Raw genomic sequence first — 26,762 nt, 5'->3', positions numbered from 1 at the left:
GTCCACTTTTAAATCAGATTGCTATTGAGTTTTATGAGTTCTTTGTATATTTTGGATATTCACCCTTTATAAGATACATGGTTTGCAAAGTTTTCTCCCATTCTATAGGTTGCCTTTTCATTTTGTTGCTTGTTTCTTCCACTGTGCAGAAGCATTTTAGTTTCATGTAGTCCCACTTGTTTATTTTTACTTTTGCTGCTTGTGCTTTTGGTGTCATATCCATAAAATCAACTTATACCTATAATAATCTATTTTAAGTTGGTAACAACTTAAGTTTGATCACATTCTAAAGCTCTGTATTTTTACTCTCCCTCTCCACATTTTATGTTTTTGATGTCACATTTTACATCTTTTTATCTTGTATATCCCTTAACTCATTATTCCAGTTTTAGTTATTTTTACTACTTTTGTCTTTTAACCCTCATACTAGCTTTACAAATGATTAATCCATTACATTTACTATACATTTACCTTTTCAGTGAAATTTATTCTTTCATGTCTTTTCTTGTTACTAATTAGTGCCCCTTCTTTTGAGCCTAAAGAAGTCCCTTTAACATTTCCTGTAAGGCTGGTTTAGTGGTGATGAACTACTTTAGCTTTTGCTTGTCTAGAAAACTCTATCTCTCCTTCAATTCTAAATGATAATTTTCCTGGGTAGAGTATTCTAGGTTGGAAGTTTTTTTCTTTCAGTACTTTGAATATATCATGCCACTCCCTTTGGTCCAGCAAAGTTTCTGCTGAAAAATCTGCTGATTGTCTTATGGGGGTTCCCTTGCATGTAACAAGTTGTTTTTCTCTTGCTGCTTTTAGAATTCTTTTTTTGTCTTTAAATTTTGAAGTTTTAATTATAATGTATCTTGGTGTGGGTCTCTTTTGGTTCCTTGTTTGAAACTCTCTGGGCTTCCTGGACCTGGATGTCTGTTTCCTTCACCGGGTTAGGGAAATTTTCAGCCGTTATTTCTTTAAATAATTTTTATGCCACTTTCTGTCTCTGTTTTCTCTCTGGGAGCCCTATAATGCAAATGTTAGCCTGCTTGATATTGTCCCATAAGTCCCTTAAGCTATTTTCACTTTTTTCATTCTTTTTTCTTTATGTTGCTCTAATTGGGTGAGTTCCTCTGCCCTGTCTTTGAGTTCATTGATCCTTTCTTCTGCTTCATCTAGTCTGCTGTTGAACCCCTCTAGAGTATTTTTAAGTTCAGTTATTGTATTCTTCAGTTCTGTTTGGTACTTTCTTTTATGTTCTATCTCCTTGTTGAAGTTCTCACTGTGTTCATCCATTCTTCTCCTGAGTTCAGAGAGCATCTTTATGATCATTAATTTGAGCTCTTTAACAAGTAAATTACTTATCTTTGTTTCATTTAGGCTTTTTTCTGAGATTTTATCTTGTTCTTTCATTTGGAACATATTCCTCTATTTCTTCATTTTTCTGGACTCTCTGTTGGTTTCTATGTATTAGATGAAACAGCCACCTCCCCCAGTCTTGAAGGAGTGACCTCAAGTAGGAGATGAACCTTATCATTCAATCCTGCCCTAGCTCTTGGTTGTGTCTCAAACCTTTGTAATTATCCAAACAGCCTATTATATTTTTAACAGCCCCCAGTAGTTGAGGGTGTGCCAAGACCTGTCAGTGTCCCAAAGGGGAGGAGCTCAGTGAGCACCTAGATTCAGGCTGATTGACGCCAGACCCTCAGGCAGCAGCTTTTAAAGTATGCAAATATATGCAGTCCTGTGGCGCCACAAGCATAAGCCTTGCTGGCCACCAGAGACAGGTGGTCTGGAGATGTCCCCTGGGTGCCAGTAGCAAAAACCAGGGCTCCGTATGAGTGTATAAGCTCTTTTCTGGGAGATACAAGTGACTGGTAGCAAGTCAGAGGGAGAGCACAAAGATGGCATCCATCAGCCTATGTTCCCTCAGAGCAGCTCCGTAGGCTCCTAGATGGGTGCCAAACCCAAAGCCTGCACCTTAAGCCAAGGCTCCAGGAAAGCAAATAGCCTTTTTCACAGAAAGCCTGGGGTGCTTTTCAGTCTACTGTCTATGCAGTGTGTTGCTGGTAGTAGCCTGCCAAGAACTGCCTCTTTAATTGTTATAGTCCCGTGGGACCCAGGAGCACAAGCCACCCAGCCACTGGAGCCAGGCAGTCAAGGGGTATACCCCAGGTGTGGCAGCTGCAAAACCCGAGGCACCAGGTGCTTGTAAGAGCTCCCCTCTGGGAGATACTGGTGCTCTGGAGCTCAGCAGAAGGAGAGCACAGGTAGTGTCTGCCCTCCGAGGTCTCTGGAAAGGATTACAGTCAGCCCTTAGGTGTATTTCTAATTAGAAGCCTGCCCCTCAGGCTGCAGCAGCTATGATGATAAGCTAATAGGCCTCTTTCACAGAAAGACTGAGCTCCTGGGTCTCTTGCCTCTTGCTGTGCCCTGGGGCTGGTATTTTTTTAAGAACTCTTTCTCAGTTGGTTACAGACCTGTGGGACCTGAGAGCCTACGCCCCACTGGCCACCAGAGCCAGGCCATGTAAAGGTGTCCGCTACAAAAATCAGGGCACCAGACAAGAATATAAACAGTATCTGGGAGATACTGGCAAGTGGAGTGAGGCAGAGGGAGAGCGCAAATGTGGTAGAGGCAGAGGCACAGAGCAAAGGCAGATGGGGAACGTAAAGATGGCCCCCGCTGGAAAAAGAAAAAGAAAAAGGATAAGAATAAAAGAGAGAAGGTGCCTGCCGGCTAGACCAAAGCAGAGGGAGAGCTCAAAGATGGTGCCCACTGACTAGAGCAGGGCAGAGGGACAGTGCGAAGACAGTTTCCATTCGTGACCAGTGTTCCAGCAGTCTCCTAGATGTGTTAAATTAGATGCCTGCCCCTCAGGCCTGCACTTTGCTGTAAGCAAATGAGCCTCTTTCACTTAAAGTCTGGGCACCATCAGCTGCTTCTGAGCTGGGCTCTGAGGTGGGTGAGGCCAAGCTTGTGAGCCCTTTAAGAGTGATTTCTCAGATTGCTACAGTCTTATGGGTCTCGTGGATGTGAGCCCTGTTGGTTTTCAAAGCTAGAAGTTTTGGGGTCTCATCTCTCAGGTGCATGTCTTAAAAGTTGGGGTGCCCAATGTGGGGTTTAAACCCTTTATTCCTCAGGAAGAAGCTCCGAGTTTTGAATTCCCTCCTGATTGTGGGACTGTGAGCCAGGAATGGGGTTTATGGTGAGATTGTGTCCCAACCTCTCATCCCCACTCCAATGTGGTTTTCTTCTTATTTGCCCGATGTGTAGTTGCTGCTTAGCCAGTCTTTAGGTTTTTTTCAGAGGAAATTGTTCCATATCTAGCTGTAGACTCACTGTGTACATAGGAAGAGATGAGTTCAGGATCTTCCTACATTGCCATCTTGAACAGATCAAAGCGAAGGATGTCTTATTCAGCCATTTTGCTGATGTCACTGTCAAAATTCTTAAACTATATATATATATAAATTAAGGAAATTAATTTGTACTATTTAGATTTTAATTTCAAATATATTAAATTTTCAGAAACAGAATTTGTCTATAACACATTATTTTCTATAAATTAATAAATTCCCCAAAACAATGATATTTTCAACCAACATTTTTATACAATAATAATATAATAGGCACATATGTGTGGTGATGGATTGTAATTAGTATTTGGGTGGGGAACACGAGAACATGATGTAATCCATGCAGAAATAAAAGTATAATGATGTACACCTGAAATTTATACAATGTTATAAACCAATGTTACTGCAATAAACAAAAAATAAAAAAATAATAATATAATAGAAAAAATCACTATTTTAATACCACTTATAATATAAATTAGTACCAAAATATAGGCAATGTTTTGTACTCAATATAAATATTGTTGAGTTTCCCGTTGCATAACAGATAGAAATTTCCACAGAAATATGAAAAACTGGCTGAGTAATATGGGGTCAAAAGTCCTTACAAAAAGTACTACTCAGAAATGCAGGGAGATGTTTCAAACTTTATTTCTTATATCTGATTGAATTTCCTCCTAACTGTGCAACTCAAAGACCACAAGGAAAACTTGCTATTTGTTATAGCTATTTTCTGATTGAAATGATGTCCTTCTTGTTTATATTTGTCCTTTCGGGTAAATGCTCAATTGTTTTTATCCCTCCTTCTCCATTAGCTTCTGGGTAGATGAGGAGCTTATGAGGTTCTTGTAGTAGAGCAAGAGAGATCTCAGATATGATTGGATGCCTTTGGGAGGCTTTCTGGGTCTTCTGTCTCTGGCCTTGAAGGTACCAGTATTACTCATCAGCCTGGCCGGCTCTCTCCCTGCTGAAGTCTGTGGACTGTCTCTCAATCCCTCTTTTCTCTCTGTTTCTCGTCAGTCAGGACCTCGTGGTCCTCTCTGCCGACTCAGCCCCACCACTCTTTCCCTAGTGCTGCATATTTCACCAAAGCCTGGCTCCCATTAATCTCCAGCCTGGGTAATCCACTTTCAGCCTTTGCCCTTGTGTCTCTGTGTCCCTGGTATGGCAATCTCAGACCACTCAACTGCCAACATATAGGTACCTCCTTCAGATTCTTGAGCAGTGGACCCTTTGCAGTCCACTTCTGGAAGCAAAACAGTGTCTTCTCTGGGTCTCAAATGGGAAATGTAGCAAAACTCCCTTTGCTTTCAGTTCGTCCTTCAAGCCAGCCAACAAATCTCTTCCGGTGGGAATCCTGGTCTGACCAGGAAGATCAAAACACACTGCCTCCTTCATTTTCTTCTCCCTATCAACCTGTCAAGGACAGGTTTTCCCCGTCTCCTCCTGTCTGTTTTTCCATACTTCTCCTTCCTGAAGTGGCATTTTACACGCCATCGTCTTAGGGCACACGTGGAGCAGAGGGAGAGAACTGATGGAGACTCCAGGAATAAAGCGTTACAAAGCATAGTATGCCTTTCACATCAACTTGCTATAACACGAATTGATAACATAAGGCAAGAAATAAGCCTTGCCAAACTCCCAAACATTTGTGAATATATCACAATTTCAATACATTTTCATCTCTTTTATTTTCTATAACAAGCTTTTAGCTGTCTAAATGGGTTACAAATTTGGAGTCTTTATTGCATCCCCTCGAGCTTATCTCCTTTGTTTATATCTGCTTCTTTTCTGCCTCTGGGTATAAAACATGTATTCTCAAGAGCAGAGATTTTCTGTCTTACAATAAATCTATGACCCCCAGCTCCTAAAATAGCAGCTTCTTTCAGAACATTGAAAACTTGAAAAAGTTCAACTATTAGTTCTAGAACACATTTACATTAAACCGTCTCTAAAGTAACTGTTACTGTGAGCCTCTTTCTTCATTTGAAAATTTAGTTATTTATTTAGATATTGGTCCTCTATAAAGTATTTTAGTATTATAGGTAAAGGCCTCTGTTGCTTGGTATATAAATAAGGGCTCAAAAGAAAACTAGTTTTCATTATTATGAATGGAGAGAATTTATCTAAGTGTTTATTTGTATTTTTATCCTAACACAATGAGTGGTACATAATACATAGTGGAACTTAATAACTATAAAGTATGTGTTTTAGAGTTTACATAGCACCTCACACACACTATTTCATTTGTTACAACAGTTCACATATTATTCACCATTATTGAAATTAAAAAAAATAAACAAACAGTAACTTTGCTACACAGAATTCTTTTGAGGTTAATTAAAAAACATAGCACAAACATTTTAACTTAAGAAGAATTGAAATGACAAAAGGAGGAAAGCATGATCAGGCATACTGAAGAAGAGCTATGGAGGTGGAAAATGAAGGTTGTTAAAAGAAAAAAATCCCGATCTTCTCACTGTTCAAAATGCAGTAGTTTAGAAACCATTCATTCTTAACTTTGTAGGTAGCAAATATATGTAGGATCCAAACAGACAATTATACCGTGCCCAGCCAATATCAAATGTAAATGATGCTAAGTACAGACATAACTCTTTTTATTGTGCTTTGCTTTAACGTGCTTCACAGATACTGTGTTTTTTGCAAGATGCTCCACCAGCAAAAAAGATTATGACTCACTGAAGGCTCATGTTTTAGCAATAAAACATGAATAAATAAAACTCGCTGATGGTTAGCATGTTTTAGCAATAAAACATTTTTTAATTAAGATATGTACATTGTTTTTTTAGATATAATGTTATTGCACACTTAATAGACTACAGTATAGTGTAAACATAACTTTTATATGCACTGGGAAACCAAAAGTTTTGTGTGACTTGCTTTATTGTGATATTCACTTTATTCATAGTCTGGAACTGACCCTGCAATATCTCTAAGGTATGCCTATAAATATTAAATATAAAATGAAACCCTAACCAAACCCAGACTAGACTGTTGGTAGAGGCTGGTAACTGATTGTTCATAATCACTCAACCATACATTTACCCTGGATAACAAGTGCCATCAGCAGTTTAATGTCAACTAAAGGACAAAGTATATTCACCTGTTGGCACTGTTTCAGAAATTACAAACATTAGAAAACAATTATTTTGGTAATGCTTTAAAAAACAATTATTTTGGTAATGCTTTAAAAAACACTTATTAGCTTATGTTTTTGGACACACACATACAATGTACAAAGATGTAACTTTGTGACATCAATAACTGAAAGAGATTGGGACAGAGCTTTAAATGAGCAATTATGTATGTTATTGAAGTTAAGCTTAAAAAATTACAATTAGAGTCTTGTAACTATAGATTATTAAATGTATTTCCCATGGTAACCACAAAAAGCATAGTTACAGAATATATACAAAAGGAAATGAGAAGTGAATTGAAGTATTTCACTATAAAAAACAAACTAAACACAAAAGATACAGTAATGCAGGAAATGAGGGACAAAAAGCTATAAGCCATACAGAAAACAAACAGCAAATGACCGAAGTGAGTTTCTCCATATCAGTAATTACTTTAAATGTAAATGGATTAAAATCTCTAATCAAAAGACAGAGATTGGCAGAAAGCATAAGAAAAAAGGTTGACCTATATGCTATCTGCAAAAGACTCATTTTAGATGCAAAGACACAAATAAGTTGAAAGTAAAAGGATAGAAAAAGATATTCCAGGCAAATAGTAACCAAAGAGAACAGAGTTTGCTATCCTAGTATCACACAAAATACCCTTTAAATAATAAAAGTTCACGTGAGACAAAGAAAGTCATTATATATTAATAAAATATTCAATACAGCAGGATGATACAATTGTAAACATTAATATCCCTAATAACAGACCACCAAAATATATGAAGCAAAAATTGAAGAACAGAATGCAGAGATAGACATTTCCCTAATAATAGTTAGAAAATTCAATATTCTACTTTTAATAATGGGTAGAACAACTGGACACAAGATAAATAAGGAAATAGAGGACTTGAACAACACAGTAAACCAACTAGATCTAACAGACATTTACATAACAGTCTACTCAACAACAACAGTATACACATCCTTCTCAAGAGCACATGGGAAATTCTCCAAGATGGACCATATGTTAGCCACAAATCAAGTCTCAATAGATGTAAAAAGATAGATATCATACAAAGTATCATCTCTGACCACAAAGGGATAAAATTAGAAATCAATAACAGAAGGACAACTGAAAAATTGACTTATTTGTGGAAATTAAAGAATACATGCTTACTCAACCAATGGATTAAAGAAGAAATCACAAGGGGAATTAGAAAATACTTAGAGATGAGTGAAAATGATAGCATAACATATCAAAACTTATGGGATGTAAAGAAAGCAGTGCTAGAATGGAAATTTATGGTATAAATACTTACATTAAAAAAGAGGTAAGATCTCAAACAAACAATATAACTTTACAATTTAAGGAACTAGAAAAAGAACAAAGTAAACCCAAAGCAAGCAGAAGGAAGGACATAATAAAAATTAAAGTAGCAAGAAATGATATAGAGAATAGAAAAACAATGGAGAAAATCAACAAAACCAAAAATTGGTTCTTTGGAAAGATCAACAAAATTGAGAAAACTATAGCAAGATTGTCCAAGGAAAAAGAGAGAAGACTCAAATTACTAAATTGGAAATGAAAGTGGGACATTACAAACAATTCTACAGGAATCAAAGGATTATGAAAGAATACCATAGACAATTGCACACTGACAAATTGGATAACCTATACAAAATGGACTAATAACTTGAAGTACAAATGGTCATTCCTTATAACCCTAGAAAACAGTAACATATTTCTAACATAATGTGGGAACGTAAACTGGTACAGTCTTTATGGAAAACAGCATGGCAGTTCCTAAAAAATTAAAAATATAACTACTATATGATCAAGCAGTTCCACTTCTGGGTATCCATTGTTGAGATCAATATTTGGATTAATCATAGTTTGTCCATGGGAAATGAGTCCTTAGAGTGGCCATGTTCTGTGTGTGGTACATAAACTTTCCATCGTCTTTTTCATTATTTTCGTGGAAATATAGCCTTTTTCCTCTCTTATAGTAAATTCCAAATTAACACCCATTCTTTGTGAAGAAGTGCTCCCTCCCCTCAAATATGTGCTGTCGAAAACTGGGAAATGCTGAGAATGATGCAGATAGATAAAGGTATGGAAGTGTTTTTTATTTCTAGCATGAAATCACTGACTAGCACTGGGCTTCTTTCCTAGATTGTAACATGCTCCGTCAGCTAAAGACTGATTTGTTGTTACGTCAGAAATGCATGAATGAGTAAAGTATGAATATAAAGATAGAGCATTTTATTATGCAAGTAAAAGTGGAAACCTCTGACTGCCTGTGCTGCGTTATTCTCTGAGGCCCAATAATGTAGAGAGGTGGAAAAAAGACAAAGGACCAGAGGGATGATTTATGATAAAATATTAGAAAAATTATATCTGGATGCTTTGGCCAAACTCGAAGTAGTGTGGGAAGTGAGTAGAAATGGATCACATATTTTATTCCATTCAGTTCCAATTCAAATGTTCACACTGAAATTGCTAGGAGAAGTGAAAAATTGTGGGCTCCAAAGTTACAGTAAAGATGAACACAGTACTGTCATATTTGAAAATGTGATGATAAGTGGCATTCTACCATTGATTTTGGATGAGTTCTGTCTCCTTAGCTAGCTTGTAAACTGTGAAACAAATATGTGTTTTCTCTTACTCACACTTATTTCAAAGGAGATTTAAAACTTCCTTTGTCTTTGACATCTTTCCATTTACCAATCTATGTTATTTATCATTACATTCTTTTATACCTTGTTTCAGAAACGCTCATTTCAATTTCAACTGTCATTTTCACCTTGCAGAGATGATTGTTGAAAGTTCTTTTTCTAATTAATCTTGATTAGGGTGAAAAGCTAAAAAGTGTCAGCCTGCGTACTGAGAATTTTCTTCAAAAGAATGCTTATTTTGTGGCCCCACTTTTAAAAAATGAAAAAGTTGTATACTAACTTTTACAATTGGAACAACTTCTTTTGGTACAAAATGTTTCATAGATCAGAAATATTTTATGGTGGCCTGCACAGTTTGGCCAGATAAAAGATTTGGCACAGTTTAGCATTTAAGAGAGAAACCTCCAGGATCAGAGTACCTATTTTTCAAATCCCAGCCACACCCTTTCCTAGTTCTGTGATTTGAGGCAAGTTAATTAACTTCTCGGAGACTCCATTTCTTCATCTGTAATATAGAGATAATTCTACCTATGAAATACTACTTATGTACATATCAGAATATCTGGCATGTAGAAATACTCAATAAAAATTTAGCTATTATTAAATGAGTTTCTGAAAATCAAATAAACAATTTGAAATATTAGTAATAGGCCCTCAGTTTTCCAACTTTATCTTAAGAAGAAATAAGTCAATGGGAAATCACCTAATTCTAATGAATAGAGATTGGGGATGGGATATGGGGTTAATTAAAGAAAATTGAGTCTCATCCAAGGCTTGGGGCTGCTGGGCTGTTTATTGGGTTTATTCAAATGGTAATCTGATACCATACTTGACACTTCTGGCTTTCCTCTATAAACACAAGCTAAGAAGTTGAATACGGGGTCATTGCAGAGGCCAAATTCTGTTCCAGGTAGAATTATTAATATCATCTCTATCACCAGTTACATTCATATGGAGGTAGAAAATCCAGACAGAAAATCTCCTACTTTAGGACCAGGAGTACAGGTCTAGGGACAGATGTCATTGGCACTATTACTCTGTGATATTTTATGTTATTTTTAGTATTATTTATTAGACACACAGTCAAATAAATAAGCTATTTTTTTTCTTTTTGATACTTTTAATTGAGCATCACGTATGTGTTTATTTTTATGCATGAATGAGATAGGCGGGATTGAAATAAGCCTTCTAAAAATTCCCCAGAATAGTTCATAGACCATTCTTAAGCATCCTTCACGCCTGGTTTATTACAACATCATCATAATTGACGTCCTATGTTTTCTCAGTTCTCCCACATGACCCTGGCTTGATCCTTGATTCATCCATTAACCTCAAGGCCAGACGTTACAGCCAGGCTATCATCCTGTCATCTTCAGCTTTCCTTTTATAAGTGTTCCTATATCCTCATACTTTGTCATCTCTTCTTCATCTTCGCTATTTCAACAAACAACTGAAGGTTTTCCTATTGGGAGTTTTGGCTTCTTTCATTCTGTTCACTAAACTCTTGTTATAGTGGTTTTCAAAGGCCTTTCTGATCAAGTTACTCTCCTGTTTTAAAATATTTAATAGTTCAAAAGTTCATAAGCTACAAACTCCTTAGTATAGCAAACTAAATGATTACTGATTAGTCTGCATTTAACAGCCTTATTCACAAATGTGCTCTCCTTTGAGAGTTATGTTCAGTGTCCCAAATAGGGTGTCTGTGTGTTTTAATGACTCTGAGCCTTTGATCACTCTTCCCTCTGTGCTTGGAATGCTGACAAGGGTGAGCCTGGTTGAGGTGTCTACCATGACGTTAATAGGTGAGAGCAAGATGGAGACATATGGTGTAAGGATATCATTTATGGTGCTAGTGCAGTGAACCAGGTATTTTCCAGACTGGTTATAGGCTAATTTGAGGAATGTATAATGAGCTTTTGAGACTTCATTCACATCTCTTCTTTTTGGCACCTTTTTTTCCTAACATGCTGTACCCATCCATAGGCTTCTTCAACACAACCTTTGATCCTCAGTCATATTTTATACAGATGTCTCTCACAGCACTTTTTTGTGCCATTTTTTTGCTCTTTTGATTCTTGTAATGGTTAATTTTACGTGTCAACTTGACTAGGACACAGTGCCCAGATATTTGGCCAAATGTTATTCTAGATGTTTCCATGAAAGTATTTTTTAGATAAGATTATTATTTAAATCAGCAGACTTTGACTAAAGCAGATTACCCTCCATACTGTGGGTGAGGTCAGCCTCATCCAATCAGTTGAAGGCCTTGATAGAAAAAGACTGATCTCCCTGGAAAAAGAGGGAGTTTTTCTAGCAGACCACCTTCAGACTCAAACCACAACTCTTCCCTGGGTCCCCAGCCTGCGGATTTTGGACTTGTCAAGGCTCCACAATCATATGAACCAATTCTTTAAAATCTATCTTTCATCCATCCATCTATCTATCATCTATCTATCTATCTATCTATCTATCTATCTATCTATCTATCTGTCTGTCTGTCTGTCTGTCTGTCTGTCTACCTACCTACCTACCTACCTAGCTATCTATCTATCTTGTTGGTTCTGTTTCTCTGTAAACCTTAACTAATACATTCCCTAAAAGCAACTTGAGGACAGGCTAGGGCTATGTCCTTTCATCTTTTTTTGTGTGTGTGTGAGGAAGATCGGCCCTGAGCTAACATCTGCCAATCCTCCTCATTTTTTGCTGAGGAAGACTGACCCTGGGCCAACATCCATGCCCATTTTCCTTTACTTTATATGGGACGCCACCGCAGCATGGCTTGACAAGCAGTGTGTCAGTGCGCACCCGGTATCCGAACCAGGCGAACCCTGGGCCGCAGCAGGGGAGCGCGTGCACTCCACCGCTTGTGCCACTGGGCCGGCCCCCTTTCATCTTTTTATCATCTAGCATTTTGCTTTGTATTCAAATTGATGAATAATGAATCTATTCAAATTATAAACAATCATTCACGTTAATGCCATATTAATATTCCTAACCTCCCACTTCCATAAGACATCGTCAGTGTTCAATTTCTGCTCAAATATCTCCTGACATATCCTCAATAGCATCCTATTACCTCATGGTTAGATGACAAGTCCTCTCTCTTGTATTTTATGCCTTTTAAACTAACTACTAACTGTGGCATCTTCCTCCCCATTACATAAGCCCTGTGCTCTGAGCAGCTGGTTTGTTCATTGTACCTTAGTACACTGTGTACATTCTCCATCCCTGCCTTTGTTCGGGCTGTCATACTTGAAGGAGTATCCTCCACAACATCGATCTGTGAAATCTTGCCTCCACTTTATCCCCACCTTCTCTGAGACATCTTCTCTTTGAATTCAATTCTAAAGATCTATTTTCTTGCTTTAAAAGCCTTCATCCAAAGCTGTAAATTCAACATATCATGTAGAGCCTTGTATTGCTGGTTGTTCATTTTCTCTCTGTCTTCTTTATGTTAGTGTTAATCTGTCAATGTAACGGCAAGCGTTGAAAGTTAAAAATACAAGTCTGAAACGAGATGAACAAAGAGCATCATTTTAAAGAATTTGGAGCGATTGAAACAGAGTATCATGGCAGATTATATTTTGATTCTATTGTCAATATAATCTTAAAGAAGGTTTTAGTAGATTCTCATAGAGGGCTTGAATTCTTATAATTTATTTTTCAAATCTTCACTAGAGTATTATTGAAATTTTCTTTGCTCGTGTAGTTCTTCAACTTTCTAATCATCATCTGAGGTTCAAGGAGCTAAATTATTTTATCTTTTTAAATAATAGTCTTACTTTAAGAAAGAAAACAAACTGAGAAGAGAGAAAGGGAGGGAGAACTGTCTATCTATCTACCTATCTATCTACCTACCTACCTACCTACCTACCTATCTATCTACCTATCTCCCTATCTATCTATCTATCCATCTATAGAGACACAGCGAGTTTGGCTTTTTCTGTGTGTGTGTGTGTGTGTGTGTGTGTGTGTGTGTGTTTATGACTTAAGAATTGTTTTTGTTGGGGATATTTCAAATTTAGTTGTTCAAAACAGGAATAAAGGTCAAAATCAAACGTAGGGTAACAAAAGAAACATCTAAATATATCTACAAAATACTATTTTAAATGTCATATTTAAGATAGAAGAATAAAAATAAAGGGACGCTGATTTTTTTTAGGACTTTTTTTTTTTTTTTGGTGAGGAGATCAGCCCTGTGCTAACATCCGCCAATCCTCCTCTTTTTTTTTTGCTGAGGAAGACGGCCCTGGGCTAACATCTGTGCCCATCTTCCTCCACTTTATATGGGACGCTGCCACAGCATGGCTTGCCAAGCAGTGCGTCAGTGCGCGCCCGGGATCCGAACCAGCGAACCCCAGGCTGCCGCAGCGGAGCGCGTGCACTTAACCGCTTGCGCCACCGGGCTAGCCCCTAGGACTTTTTTATAACAGCAGTTTTCAGTTCCCAGCACAATTGAGATGAAAGTACAGAGAATTCTCATATACACCCTGCCTCCACATGTGTATAGTCTCCCCTATTATCAACGTCCCCCACCAGAGTGGTACATTTGTTACAATGATGCACCTATATTGACACATCATAATCACCACAGTCCATAGTTTACAGTTCATTCTTGGTGTTAAACATTCTATGAGTTTAGACAAACCTGTAAAGATACGTATCCACTGCTATAGTATCATACAAAGTATTTTTATTGCCCTCAGAATCCTCTGTGCTCCTCCTATACATCCCTCGCCCCGAACACACAAGATCCCTGGCAACCACTAATATTTTTACTCTCTCGATAGTTTTGCCTTTTCTAGAAGTCAAATAACTGGATTCATACACTAGGTAGCTTTTTCAGATTGGCTTCTTTTACTTAGTAATATGCATTTAAGATTCTTCCATGTCTTTTCATGGCTTGATAGCCCATTTCTATTCAGTAGTGAATAATATTTCATTGTCTGGATGTACCACAGTTTATTAATCCATCACCTACTGAAGGACATCTTGGTTGCTTCCATGTTTTGGCAATTATGAATAAATCAGCTATAAACATCTGTGTGAGGATTTTTGTGTGGACATACGTTTTCAAATCCTTTGGGTAAATACCAAGAGGCACAATTGCTGGATCATATGGTAAGAGTATGTTTAGTTTTGAAGAAATCACCAAATTGTCTTCCAAAGTGTCTATACCATTTTGCATTCCCATCAGCAGTGAATGAGAGTTCCCATTGCTCCACATCCTTGTCGGCATTTGGTATCGTCAGTGTTCTGGATTTTGGCCATTCTAATAAATGTGTAATACTATCTCATTGTTGTCTTAATTTGCATTTCCCTGATGATAAATGATGTGGAGCATCTTTTCACATGCTTATTTGCCATCTGTATATCCTCTTTGGTGAGGTGTCTGTTAAGGTCTTGGCCCACTTTTTAATTAGGTTGTTTGTTTTCCTATTTTTGAGTTTTGAGAGTTCTTTGTATATTTTGGATAACAGTACTTTATCAGATGTATCTTTTGCAAATATTTTCTCCCAGTCTGTCACTTGTCTCTTGACATTTTCTTTCAATTATAAATTATAAATCAATTATAAACTTAGAGTTCAATTATAAACTTTAGAGCAAAAGTTTATAATTTTAATGAAGTCCAGCTTATCAGTTATTTCTTTTGTGGTTTATGGTGTTGTATCATCACCACAACAAGGTCATCTTGGCTTTCTCCTATGTTATCTTCTAGCAGTTTCTTAGTTTTGCAATTTTCATTTAGGACTTTGATCCATTTTGAGTTAATTTTTTGTGAAGGTGTCAGGTCTATATCTAAATTAATTTTTTCCATGTAGATGTCTAGTTGTTCCAGCCTCGTTTGTTTAAAAATCTATCTTTATTCCATTGTATTGCCTTTCTCCTTTGTCAAAGATCAGTTGACTATATTTATGTAGGCCTATTTCTAGGCTCTTTATTCTGTCCTATTCATCTATTTGTCTGTTCTTTCAACAATACCAGACTCTTTTGATTACTGTAGTTTTATGGTAAGTACTGAAGTAGGGTAGTGTTAATCGTCCAACTTTGTTCTTCTCCTTCAAAATTATGTTGGATATTCTGGATATTTTGCCTCTCCATACAAACTTTAGAATCAGTTTGTCAATATCCACAAAATAACCTTCTGAGATTTTGATTGGGATTGCCTTGCAACTAGTTGGGAAAAACTGACATCTTGACAATATTGAATGTTCCTATCCATGTACGTTTATTTAGTTCTGCATTTATTTATTTCTTCTTTTATTTAATTTGTCAGAGTTTTATAATTTTCCTCGTACAGATTTTGTGCATATTTTGTTAGATTTATACCTAAGTATTTCATGTTTTGGGGGTGCTAATGTAAATGGTTGTGTGTTTTTTGTTTAAAATTCCACTTGTTCATTGCTAGTATATAGGAAAGTGATTGACTTTGTATATTAACTTTGTATCCTGCCACCTTGTTATAATAACTTATTAATTCCAGGAGGTTTTTTTGTTGATTCGTTTGAATTTCCTAAATAGATAATCATGTCATCTGCAAAGAAAGATGGTTTTATTTCTTTCTTACCAATCTATGGACCTTTTATTTTATTTTATTTTTTGTCTTATTTCATTAGCTTGGACTTCTAGTATGATATTGAAAAGCAACAGTGGGGGGGACATCCTTGCCTTGTTCACGATCTTAGTGGGAAAGCTTCAAGTTTCTTACCCTTAAGTATGATGTTAACCGTAGGTTTTTTTGTAGATATTCTTTATCAAGTTGAAGTTCCTTTCTATTCCTAGTTTACTGAGAGTTTTTATCATGAATAATTGTTGAATTTTGCCAAATATTTTTTCTGCATCCATTGATATGATCGTGTGATTTTTCTTTTTTAACCTCTTGATGTGATGGATTACATTAATTGATTTCTGAGTGTGGAACCAGTTTTGCAGACCTGGGATAAATCCCATTTGGTTGTGGTGTATAATACTTTTTACAGATAGTTGGAGTCACACTTACTTTTAAATAAAGTAAATAAAGAAAAAATCTCAATAGTATAGAGCAAAGTGTTTAGCTTCACAACTTTGAGACATGAATCTGAGAGACATCTCTCATCATGTCAGTAATTATATAATACAAACAATATTCAGTATTTAACAACTGCAGAAATGAATGATTGCATCAAGTGAAGATTAGATAGAGTTATACACTTTATATTCAGTGTGGGTGAATTGGAATAGATACTTTTTCTTTTCTCTTTAAATTTTGGATATTAGAAGGAGAACTAAGAGAAGAAAAACATTTTGAACTGGTGTATCTCAATTCTGGCTGCACACTAGAATCACCTAGAGAAGGTTTAAATAGACTAGTACTCAAGATTCACCCATGAGGAAATAAAGCAGGATCTCTGGGGATGGGGCCCCAAGTGTGATATTGTTTTAAAACTCCTTGGGTAATTTTAATATGTTGGTATTGTTGATAACTGCTGTTTCAGAAAAATAAAGCATATGAGTATGATAATATGTTAGAATATTTTGGGAAAAATTACTCAACAGTGTCTGTTTCTTTAAAGCAATGTTAGTTCAAGAAGGCTGGATATCTTAAAAAGAAGCACTGTCTCACATTTATAGATCTTATCACTGTTCTCACGTAGCAATAGCTGAGGAGATGAAAATGTTGCTTTCTTGTCACAACCTATTTACAAAAACATAGATTTAGACAATTATATGTTCTGAAAGACGATGTTCTGATGTCCCAAGTCTCTGTAAGAACAGTCTCCTCTGTGGTTCCTGACTGCAATAGCATCCTTTTCTTTGTTCCACATTAATTGACCTTCCTTACAGGTTTCAAATATTTCCAGAAAATGCTCTTTTTCACCTAACTTATATATTATAAATTCGTTTTCTCTCCATTTTAGTTAGGAAATTTGCAAGTTGACTCTAAGTTACTGAGAAATGCAATTTCTGGGAACCACGCCGTGGAAAATAACATAGCATCATTTAGTCTTGGCTGTGTGTTTGAATAAAAGCTGCATCTTTAAGTTTATCTTCTTAAAAATAACGAAGTGCCACAAGATTTTGAGAGATGCTAGTTTAGGCGGCTTCTCGCTTGTGCCCCTTTTGCTTTGCTGATTGGGGGAAGAAAACATAATTTTGCATTTTAAATCCTCACCTACTGTTGAATCATTTCTGTGTTGATTAACGTTGTAATCACAATGTTATTCTAGCTTCTTAGTCGGGTAATATAAGATTTGAGGAGCTTTTATTTTTTTGAGGAAGATTGGCCCTGCCCTAGCACCTGTTGCCCATCTGCCTCTTCTTTTCTTTTTGTTCCTCCCCAAAGCCCCAGTACATAGTTGTGTATCACAGTTGTAGAGTTGTGGCTCTTCTACGTGAGATGCCACCTCAGCATGGCTTGATGAGCAGTGAGTAGGCCCAAGCCCAGAACCCAAGCTGGGGAACCCTGGGCCACGGAAGGGGAGCACGTAAACGTAACCGCTATGCCACCGGGCTAGCCCCAAGGAGCTTGTTTTTTTTAGCATTAATATTTCTGGGAAGCTGTCCTTCGTAGAAGGAATAGAAAGTGTGGCCAGGTTGATTCTAGGTACCTAGATAATTACATTGTAGTTTCCAAGATAAATAGATTGGTCAGGTTTTTGAAATTCTGGGAAGACTTTAACCCTAATATTAATGCTAACTATGGCCACTTATTCATTGTCAGTCTCAGACAAAGCAAGTTCCTAGAGATTTGATTTAATCACATTTTTGGGGTATGACAAGTCTCCACCTCCTCCTCCTTCTTCTTCTCCTCTTCATCATCATTACCATAGTTATTGTTATTTTTTTCCTAAGACTCATTATAAGCTATGATTAAGAGGGAACTTTTAGGAGCAGGGGATATTTTGTCTAACTAGATATTTTAGAAGGTGACTACTGGGAAAGGTGAAATAAGGAAACACTGAGCAAGGGATTTCTGAGCCAGGAAGAGATTCTCCTTTTGAATTCCTAAACTTTAAGAGCAAAGCTTCTAAAACCAGTCCTCAAATGATGGTTCTACCATCAAGGAAAGGATAATGAACCTTATCATTGGAATGGAAAATAATAATCCAACCTAGAGAGTGGGTCTTTGAGGAACACTTGTACTTGAGTATTTTTGGAATATTAGACAACTGATCTTTCATTTGGAGGAGAGACAGAAAGCACGCAAAGTTAACCACTACACCACCAGGCCAGCCCCACTAAGTCATTTTTTTATAATAACTTTATTCATAATCTCCAGGAAATGGAAGTAACCCAATGCCTATCAACCAACGAATGGATAAACAGATTGTGGTGCATTGATACAATGGGACATTACTCAACAATAAAATGAAAAAAATTTCTAATAAATGCAACAGTGTGGATTAATTTCAGATTTATGATAAGGAAGCCACTATAACTCAATGAGGAAAGAGCTATTTTTTTCCACAAATGTTGTGGTAACAATTGCATATACTTGTAAAAAAAAATGGAGCTTGACCATTATTATCTCACACCCCCCACAAAAATTAAATTTAAATGAATCATAGACATAAGCATAAAAGCTAAAACTTTAAAAGTCTTGAAGAAAATCAACTACATCACAGTTATAGATTTCTTAGGCAGGATAAAAAATACCAAACAAAAATTATAAGTTGGACTTCTTCAATAGATGTCATTAAGAAAGTAGAAAAGTAAGCCTCAAACCTAGAGAAAATATTTGCAATACCTATATCTGACAAAAGTCTTGGGTCCGGACTATATGAAGACTTGTGACAACTCAAGAAGAGTACAAAATAGACTTTAAATAAATAAAAAATGGTTACAAGAGATAAAGAAGTTTATTATACATTAATAAAAGTTTCGATACAGCAAGAAGATATAAAATTATACACTTTAATGCATCCAATGACAGACTATCAAAATATATGAACCAGGCGCTGGCCCAGTGGTGTAGTGGTTAAGTTCTAGCACTCCACTTTGGCAGCCTGGGGTTCACAGTTTCAGACCCCAGGTGCAGACCTATGCACCGCTTATCAAGCCATGCTGTGGCAGGCGTCCCACATAAAGTAGAGGAAGATGGGCAACAGATGTTAGCTCAGGGCTAAACTTCCTCACCAAAAAAAATATATACATATATTTTTATATACATATGAACCAAAAACTGACAGAATTGAAGGGGGAAATAGACAGTTCTGCAGTAATAGTTGGAGACTTTAACACCCTTCACAAAAGTGGAAAAGTAAGGAAACAGAAGTCTTAAACCAACTAGATCTAACACACATATACAGAACACTCTACCCAACAACAAAATTAGCACTCTTCTTAAACGCACATGGGATATTTCCTGGGATAGACTATATGCTAGACCACAAATTAAGTCTCAATAGATTTAAAAAGATAGATATCATGCAAAACTCTTGAAGGATTTTTGGGTTCTCTGATTTAGAGGACAATTATTATTTAAACATGAGTTTGCTTCTCTTCTTTCACCTTAAAATGTACTTTTGAAAACACGCATACACTCCCACATACAAAAATGCACACACATGCACAAACACATGTTATTCCAGGGATTCAGATTTAATTTATTAAAGTTATTTTTTCTTGCAGGTTCTTCATGCTTTAAAAGATTAATTTCCTTTATGAATGTGCAGGAGGTAAATACATGAAACTAAAATTATAATTTGATGGAGAAGGTAGGATAGGTATAAATCATTTATTATAGAAATTCAGTAGTAACACTGATTTTACTATAAATCTATGCAGAATGGAACAAAGAAATATGATTACAATGATAACGTTGTTGCGAAAGGATTTACCATGTGCTGGGTTCTAAGTGCTTTTATGTAATAATCCCATCCTTTTAAGACATTGATGAAATAGATAATATTATCTCCATTTTACAGACAAAGAATATGAAGCACCAATTGGTTAAATAACTTTAGTTAAGGTCAAATTGCTCATAAGTGAGGGAGGTGGAATTTGACACATACATTTTAAATGTGAGGATTTTAAAAATTGTGTTTTTGCAACCGAATATTAATGTCTTTAATTTAGGATTTGAGTATTTGGGTCTGTATGATATTGATTCTTTGATGTTTGTGGTCCACTGTGTACTCAATTTTTTAAAAATATTCTATATACTCTTAAGATGTCTACCCTATCATTGTATAGTATATAATTTTAGATCAATTGGAAAAAGCTATATATTTAGTTTAATTAGTCTATATCCTCTCATTTCTTATTTTGAGAATCAAGTATTATAAAAGATGTGCTAAAATCTGCCCCTAAAATTGCAGATTTCTGAATTTCTTTTTGAATTTGTCTATTTTTGCTCGATAAGCTTTGCTATCAGGTGCTCAGAAATTTGAAATTTTAAGTCTTTTCTGGTGAAATATACCTTTAATTATTATGAATTAACCTTTTTTATTTTAAAAAATATTTTTACATTTTTCACCTTGCTGTTGTTACCTTACTGCATTCTTATGGGCTTGTTGGGACTTTTAAAAATTTCATGTTTTTCTTCTACTGGATTCAAAATTATTTATGTTCTTTCATTCTTTAATGGTTAACCTTAAAATGAGATATATATTTTCTATATACCTGTTACTCCATAATAGCACAACATACATTATCTGTATCTATAGCTATATCTGCTTACTCCAGAGCACTACCAGATTCTCAGCACACTTGAACTTTGCTCATTCTCTGCTATCTTTGGAATATCTGAATACCATACTTTAGAGATACCTTGCATTGTATCTTTCCAAGTTAGACAGCTCATCACCATTTTCTATAGTCAATGTTACTATAGATTTGTGCATCTGTTTAAATTTCTTTTGACACTATACCTTCTGTTAGTTCAGACTTTATTTTGGAATTGTTTCCTTCTTCTTAAAGCACCTTCCTTAGAACTTCCTTTATGGAAATTTGGATATGTTTCTTTTTCACTGCATTTCTTTGTATGATTATTAGCTCTTTCTTCGTACTCTTTGCTGTTTTTGAATTGCCACCTCTTGTGTGTCAGGGCTCTACATATAGAAATCTTATAAGGCCTGTGTTAAGGGAGCATTCTTCCAGAGGGTCTTTGCTTTTAATTCTTCATATTCCCTAGCACCATCTACTCAGGATTTCTCTTATAATTCAATATCCCTGCTCTGGGCTTTCGAAATCATGCAGGTAAAGTTTAATACAAATTAAATTCCCTGGGGAAATATTTTTTTCCTTTGTCTGCTGGAAAGGAAATTTACTGAATTTGTAGTTTCTCAAGAACACCAACTTCATAGGAGGATCTCCATGGAAACACCTAACTATCCAGGCCAGCTACCCAGAGCCTCAAGTGCCACTCTAGCTTCTCCTTATCTCTATTGCTCCGGCTTTCGGCCCCTAGAGATTTCCTTTCCTTTTTGCAGTCTCAGTTCTGTAGTTAGAAGTTCTACATTTTGTTGAATTTTATATGATATTCTTAATTGTTGTTGAGGATGGGTATTATATCTGCTTTGTCATTTTGGTTGAAACGTAACAATCCATTCATTTGTTCTTTCAGCAAGAATCTGACATGATAGATTTGCTTATAATTAAACTATAAACAGAGAATTAACTCACAGCTCCAAAGGTTTAACCACATCATGACCACATGCCTGACATTTTAGAAATCTTCCTTATTTCAAATATTTTATCATGTGTTCAATTTACATGCTTATATCCATACTGGCTTCAGGAAATGTGGTGACCTAGCATCATACTAAACAATTTGAGAAATGCTCAATTAAGAAATGTTTCATTGCTTTGCTCCCTCTCATTTCTCACTGCTTCTTTCAGGAGACAAATAGCCTTATTATTTGCATTATTATTTGGGTTGGCCTGGTGGCACAGTAGTTAAGTTCAACACGCTTTGGTGGCCCAGGGTTTGCAGGTTCGTATCTCGGGCACAGACCTACACCGCTCATCAAGCCATGCTGTGGTGGCATCCCACATACAAAACAGAGGAAGATGGGCACAATATGTTAGCTCAAGGCTGCTCTTCCTCACCAAAAAAAACAAAAACCGAATAGTATTTGCTTCAACAAAAAAGTATGAAAACTTATTTTAGCCCCAATGTTAAGCTCTGCAGATGCAAAGAAGAAATGAATAGACTCTTTTATTCAAGGTAAATTAATATTTAGAGCAGTAAGTAGGGAATAAGACAAAAGTGTTTATAAAGTGCTGTGAGAATCCACTAGAGGAAGTCCTTCACTGCAACAGCAAAGGCAAAAGAATCCCACAGAGAGGTCTTAGCTGAACCTTGAACAAGTCAACATGATACCTTCATGATATCATAAACGGCAGGGAGGGATATTAGGAGATGAAAGGGGATGTTAGGTAAGGTTGAAATCTGAAAGAAATTGTATGTGGCTCTAAGACACTGAACTCTGCCTCATAGGCAATTAGCAGAAATTATTTGGACTCAAGCAGGGAAATGTACAACCATATTTGCATTTCAGAAAGCATAGGAAAGATGGATTTGGTGTCAAATAGAACTTAAAGTAGCCTCTGTGATTTAGAAAGGGTCTGATAGTCTCAAAATTTTAAAAATATTTGTTTTGTGAAGTTCTTAAAGCTAGAAAAAGAGACAAGTGGGGATATTGTGACTTAAATTTTGAGTCTTTTAATCATTGTTATTGTCACTAGCGTTCTTAAAAATATTAAATATAACCAATCTTTGGCAGTGCCCCTCCTCCATAAAAGGAAGCCTCCATATTCTAAAGAAAGTATTATCTTAATGTTAAATAGATACATTTCCCATAAGTCTATCTAAATCTATAAATGTTTGGGGAATTTTATTTCTCTGTCTGACATTCTACCATGGACTCTCAAAATGGAGATTCTTTCATTGAGTCAAGATATTGCGTGCCCAAAAATTCTTTTACCAATAGCTAATGGCCCTTAGAAGGCTTAATTTATATATGAAAAATTTCAACCCTGGATCTAAAATCATTTTTCAAAACTTATTTACTTCCGTAAAAACTCCAAAAGACAGGAATCCGTCATAGATGTGAGAATAAGGAAAGGTCTGTAATAATGGATATTACTAGAAAGGATGGCTTTAGGTAAAGTGTTAACATGGTAAACGTGAGACCAAGGGAACTGCTGGTTGCTTACAAGTCCTGAGTAGGAGAAGAAAACGAAAGTGTGGTGAAGAAGTATCATTTTTAGACCCAGGAGAGAGAGCCCTTGCCCTGGGCTCCATGCATTATAGGGCTTTGCTCTGGTCCTATTCTAGCCATTTGCTGTCACTTGGGACGAGGTATCCACATGGCCAAGAGAGTGTTTTTACTCAGGGCTCATGTTTCCCATTTTAGCTCATATTTCAAGTCCTTGAAACATTTAAACACCTGCCTAATAGTACCAAGACTGCTCTCTAAGTCTGTGTAGTTTTCTTCTCTATGTTTGTCCTCCTGAGAGATCCCCCCTAGGCCCAACATGCAAGGCCAAGGAGTTATTCTTTGTGGAAGTTGTGAATGGATCTTGGAAGTGCATGCAAGAGCTGTCATACACATGCCCACACGGTCCCTCGTGGGGTGGAATGGATCTGGATTGCAAAGAGCATGGGAGGCATGCTCCACCATCAGGCATGGAATTTGACCCTCGAGATCATTTTGAATTTAACAAACAAGACAGAAATAAAGAACATATTCTATTTAATAGTTTGATCTTTTGTTATATAGATAACAAAAGTCCATAGTGTATGGACTTTTCTTTTATTTCTTACCCTGCATCTCTAAATGTTAGAAGCAGATCGATGGAGGAACACTAAAGACACACTTTTCTTACTTCATGACTTGTTCCTGTGCACTTTCATCATAATCACCTCTGAGCCAAAGAGTAAAATAATTTAATGAAATCAGGAAAAACTTCCTGAATCAGAAAACTGGCATTGGAGGGGGGCTTAGACTCTTTACCCTTATTCTTAAGCATGAGGTAACTGAGATTATGAGTTTTGTCCCAAATCATCCAGAAAGGTAGTGGCAGAGTCAGATAAAAATCTCATTATATAGACAGCTTCATATTTCTCTTTGCCTTTTATCTTTTATTAATTAATGTATTTATTTTATATCTCTCTTATCAGACATTACTGCAAATAGCTTCTTTTTAGGTCTTATCAAAAGTTTAAAAAATCAAAATCATGTCAATGCATGTTGTAAAGTCAAGATTCAACGACTTTTCTTTCTTTTTTTTTTCTTTTTTTGAGGAAGATTGGCCCTGGGCCAACATCTGTTGCCAATCTTCCTCCTTTTTCCCTTTTTCTCTCCAAAGCCCCAGTAGGTAGTTGTATGTCATAGTTGTATATCCTTCTAGTTGCTCCATGTGGGATGCCACCTCAGCATGACCTGATGAGTGATGCATAGGTCCACGCCCAGGCTCCAAACCGGCAAGCTCCAGGCTGCCAAAGCGGAGCATGTGACCTTAACTGCTATGCCGTGGGGCCAGCCCCCAAGAGTCAATGACTTTTATTGCAGTTGCATTTTTAATTTTGTAAACAATGTTATTTCTACTGAGTCAGTGACTGACATTTTTAAAAACTATTAAATGTTATTAGTCAGATAGTCCACTAATATTTATAGAAAACATCTTATAAAATTGAAATTGTGATTTCTTTATTCACATGTTTACATAAATATTGGAAATTCCAAGAGAACATGAAAATGTAAACAACTAAAACTTTATATTCTATTTAGTGAATAACACACATATACCAAACGTTGGAAAAACTAATACAGATCAATTAATAAAATTTAATAAATGAATTAAATCTGTGCTAACGTACTATACCGGTTTTAAAATTGATTAAATAATGACATTGCTCCAAGATGAAAAATCTTCTTCAGGAAACATAACTTGCAGTTCTAATATCTAGATGAAGTTATTACTGTGACTGTCTTAGCATTATGCAATTCTACTTTGGATATAATATCACATATATTAGAAATAAAGGACTAAATATTACTGCCCAGAAGCTTATTGCTTATTTTCCATGCAAGTATCATCCAACTATTTAGCCATATCTGATTACCCCATTCAATTAATTAAAACTTAATGTCCACTCACATTCATCATTTATCAGACACTCATTTGAATTACAATGAATAGAGGAGCATTGGCATTCATTCTGGAAAACACATCTACTCAATGGAGGGCAAGAGGTCCTGGCTGTAGAAAAGGTGCTTAAAAATGCATCACAGTAAAAATGAAGAAAGAACTATATTCAGAAATTGTTCCTCACATTAGGGCATTAGAGTGTAAATAGGAAACTTGAGTATCTGCATGACCCCACCTACTTTATTTCAGCACATATTATCCAAATTTTACAAAGGTGATCAACCTTTAACCTTGATATCTTTTTATATCCTTTTTATATCTTTTTAAGTCCTGGGCTACCATGTAAGAAGTTAGACTTCCCTGTGGAGAGAACAAATGGAGAAGCTCTGAGACTTGAAGGGGAGGAAGAAGGCTCCAGCCAAGTCCAGGCTTCTAGGCATCCCTGCCAAGGCACCAGGGATAGGAATGAAGCTATCTTGGACAGTCAAGACAAGTGGAGCTTCCAGTTGAATATCGCTGAGTGACCAGAGTCAACACCACATGGAACAGAAGAATTATATGAATTAAATCACCCATAGGTCTCACCTGCTTAAGTCCTTGATCCCCAAAATTGTGAGATATTAAATAATTGTTGATTTTGTCACTAAAATTTGGAACACTTTGTTACACAGCAATAAATAACCAGAAGAAAGGCTCATCTTGAATTTTTTTTTGATTCTTTTAATGTAATGAATTGCCTTTATTGGAAAGAATATATGTGCAAATCCTAAGACTAAAGACTAAGAAATCTTTTTTTTTTTTTTTTTTTAAATTTTGGAACAGAAAATCATAACCAGGTAGACTAAGAGTAGGAACCAACAGAATAAACATTCAAAAGTGAAATTAGGAAAAGATCTCAGCATTGACAACAACAAAAAAAATCTTATTGCTAGACATATTAATTATATTGATATTTACTGACTAACTAAAAACACTGTCTCTGTGTTACAACAACATTTAGTTTCTTCCAAATGACATACTACCTTTAATTATAGGATAATTAACTCATAATGGAATTTGTTTTGTCCAACTCCTTGTCTTTAAGTACCAACCACATAAGACTTTCTAGATGTGTGCCTCAGTTTGAATACTTTAAGGAAATAAAGCATAAAGCATAAAGAACTCCTGTTATATTTTACCCTAATCAAGTTCCTAATTAATGAAATTAATGATCCATCATAAGTTACCCAGGGTAGAAGACAGTAAAATTTCAGCAGGGAGAGAAAATAATGAAAGTAGTCTTCATTTTCAATCAAAAACCCCAACTCAAATTCAATAAAATATTTACGGCGAAATGTTGCATATAACTTTTAAAGTTTGGAAATTAAAAAAGTTCAGATAGCTTCCTCCGAAAATATAAAGATATTAAAATTCCATTTGGAAATTGATAAAGATCAAAATTCTGAATAGGCAGTGAAAGTTTTCATGTACCATCAAAGATTTTAATTGACTGAGTCTTCATATATGATAGTCATTAGGT

The sequence above is a fragment of the Ceratotherium simum genome, chromosome 31, assembly GCF_057802395.1.
Source record: "Ceratotherium simum simum isolate JZ-2026a chromosome 31, ASM5780239v1, whole genome shotgun sequence".
Lineage (NCBI taxonomy): Eukaryota > Metazoa > Chordata > Mammalia > Perissodactyla > Rhinocerotidae > Ceratotherium > Ceratotherium simum.
Note: the sequence above shows the minus strand (reverse complement) of the source record.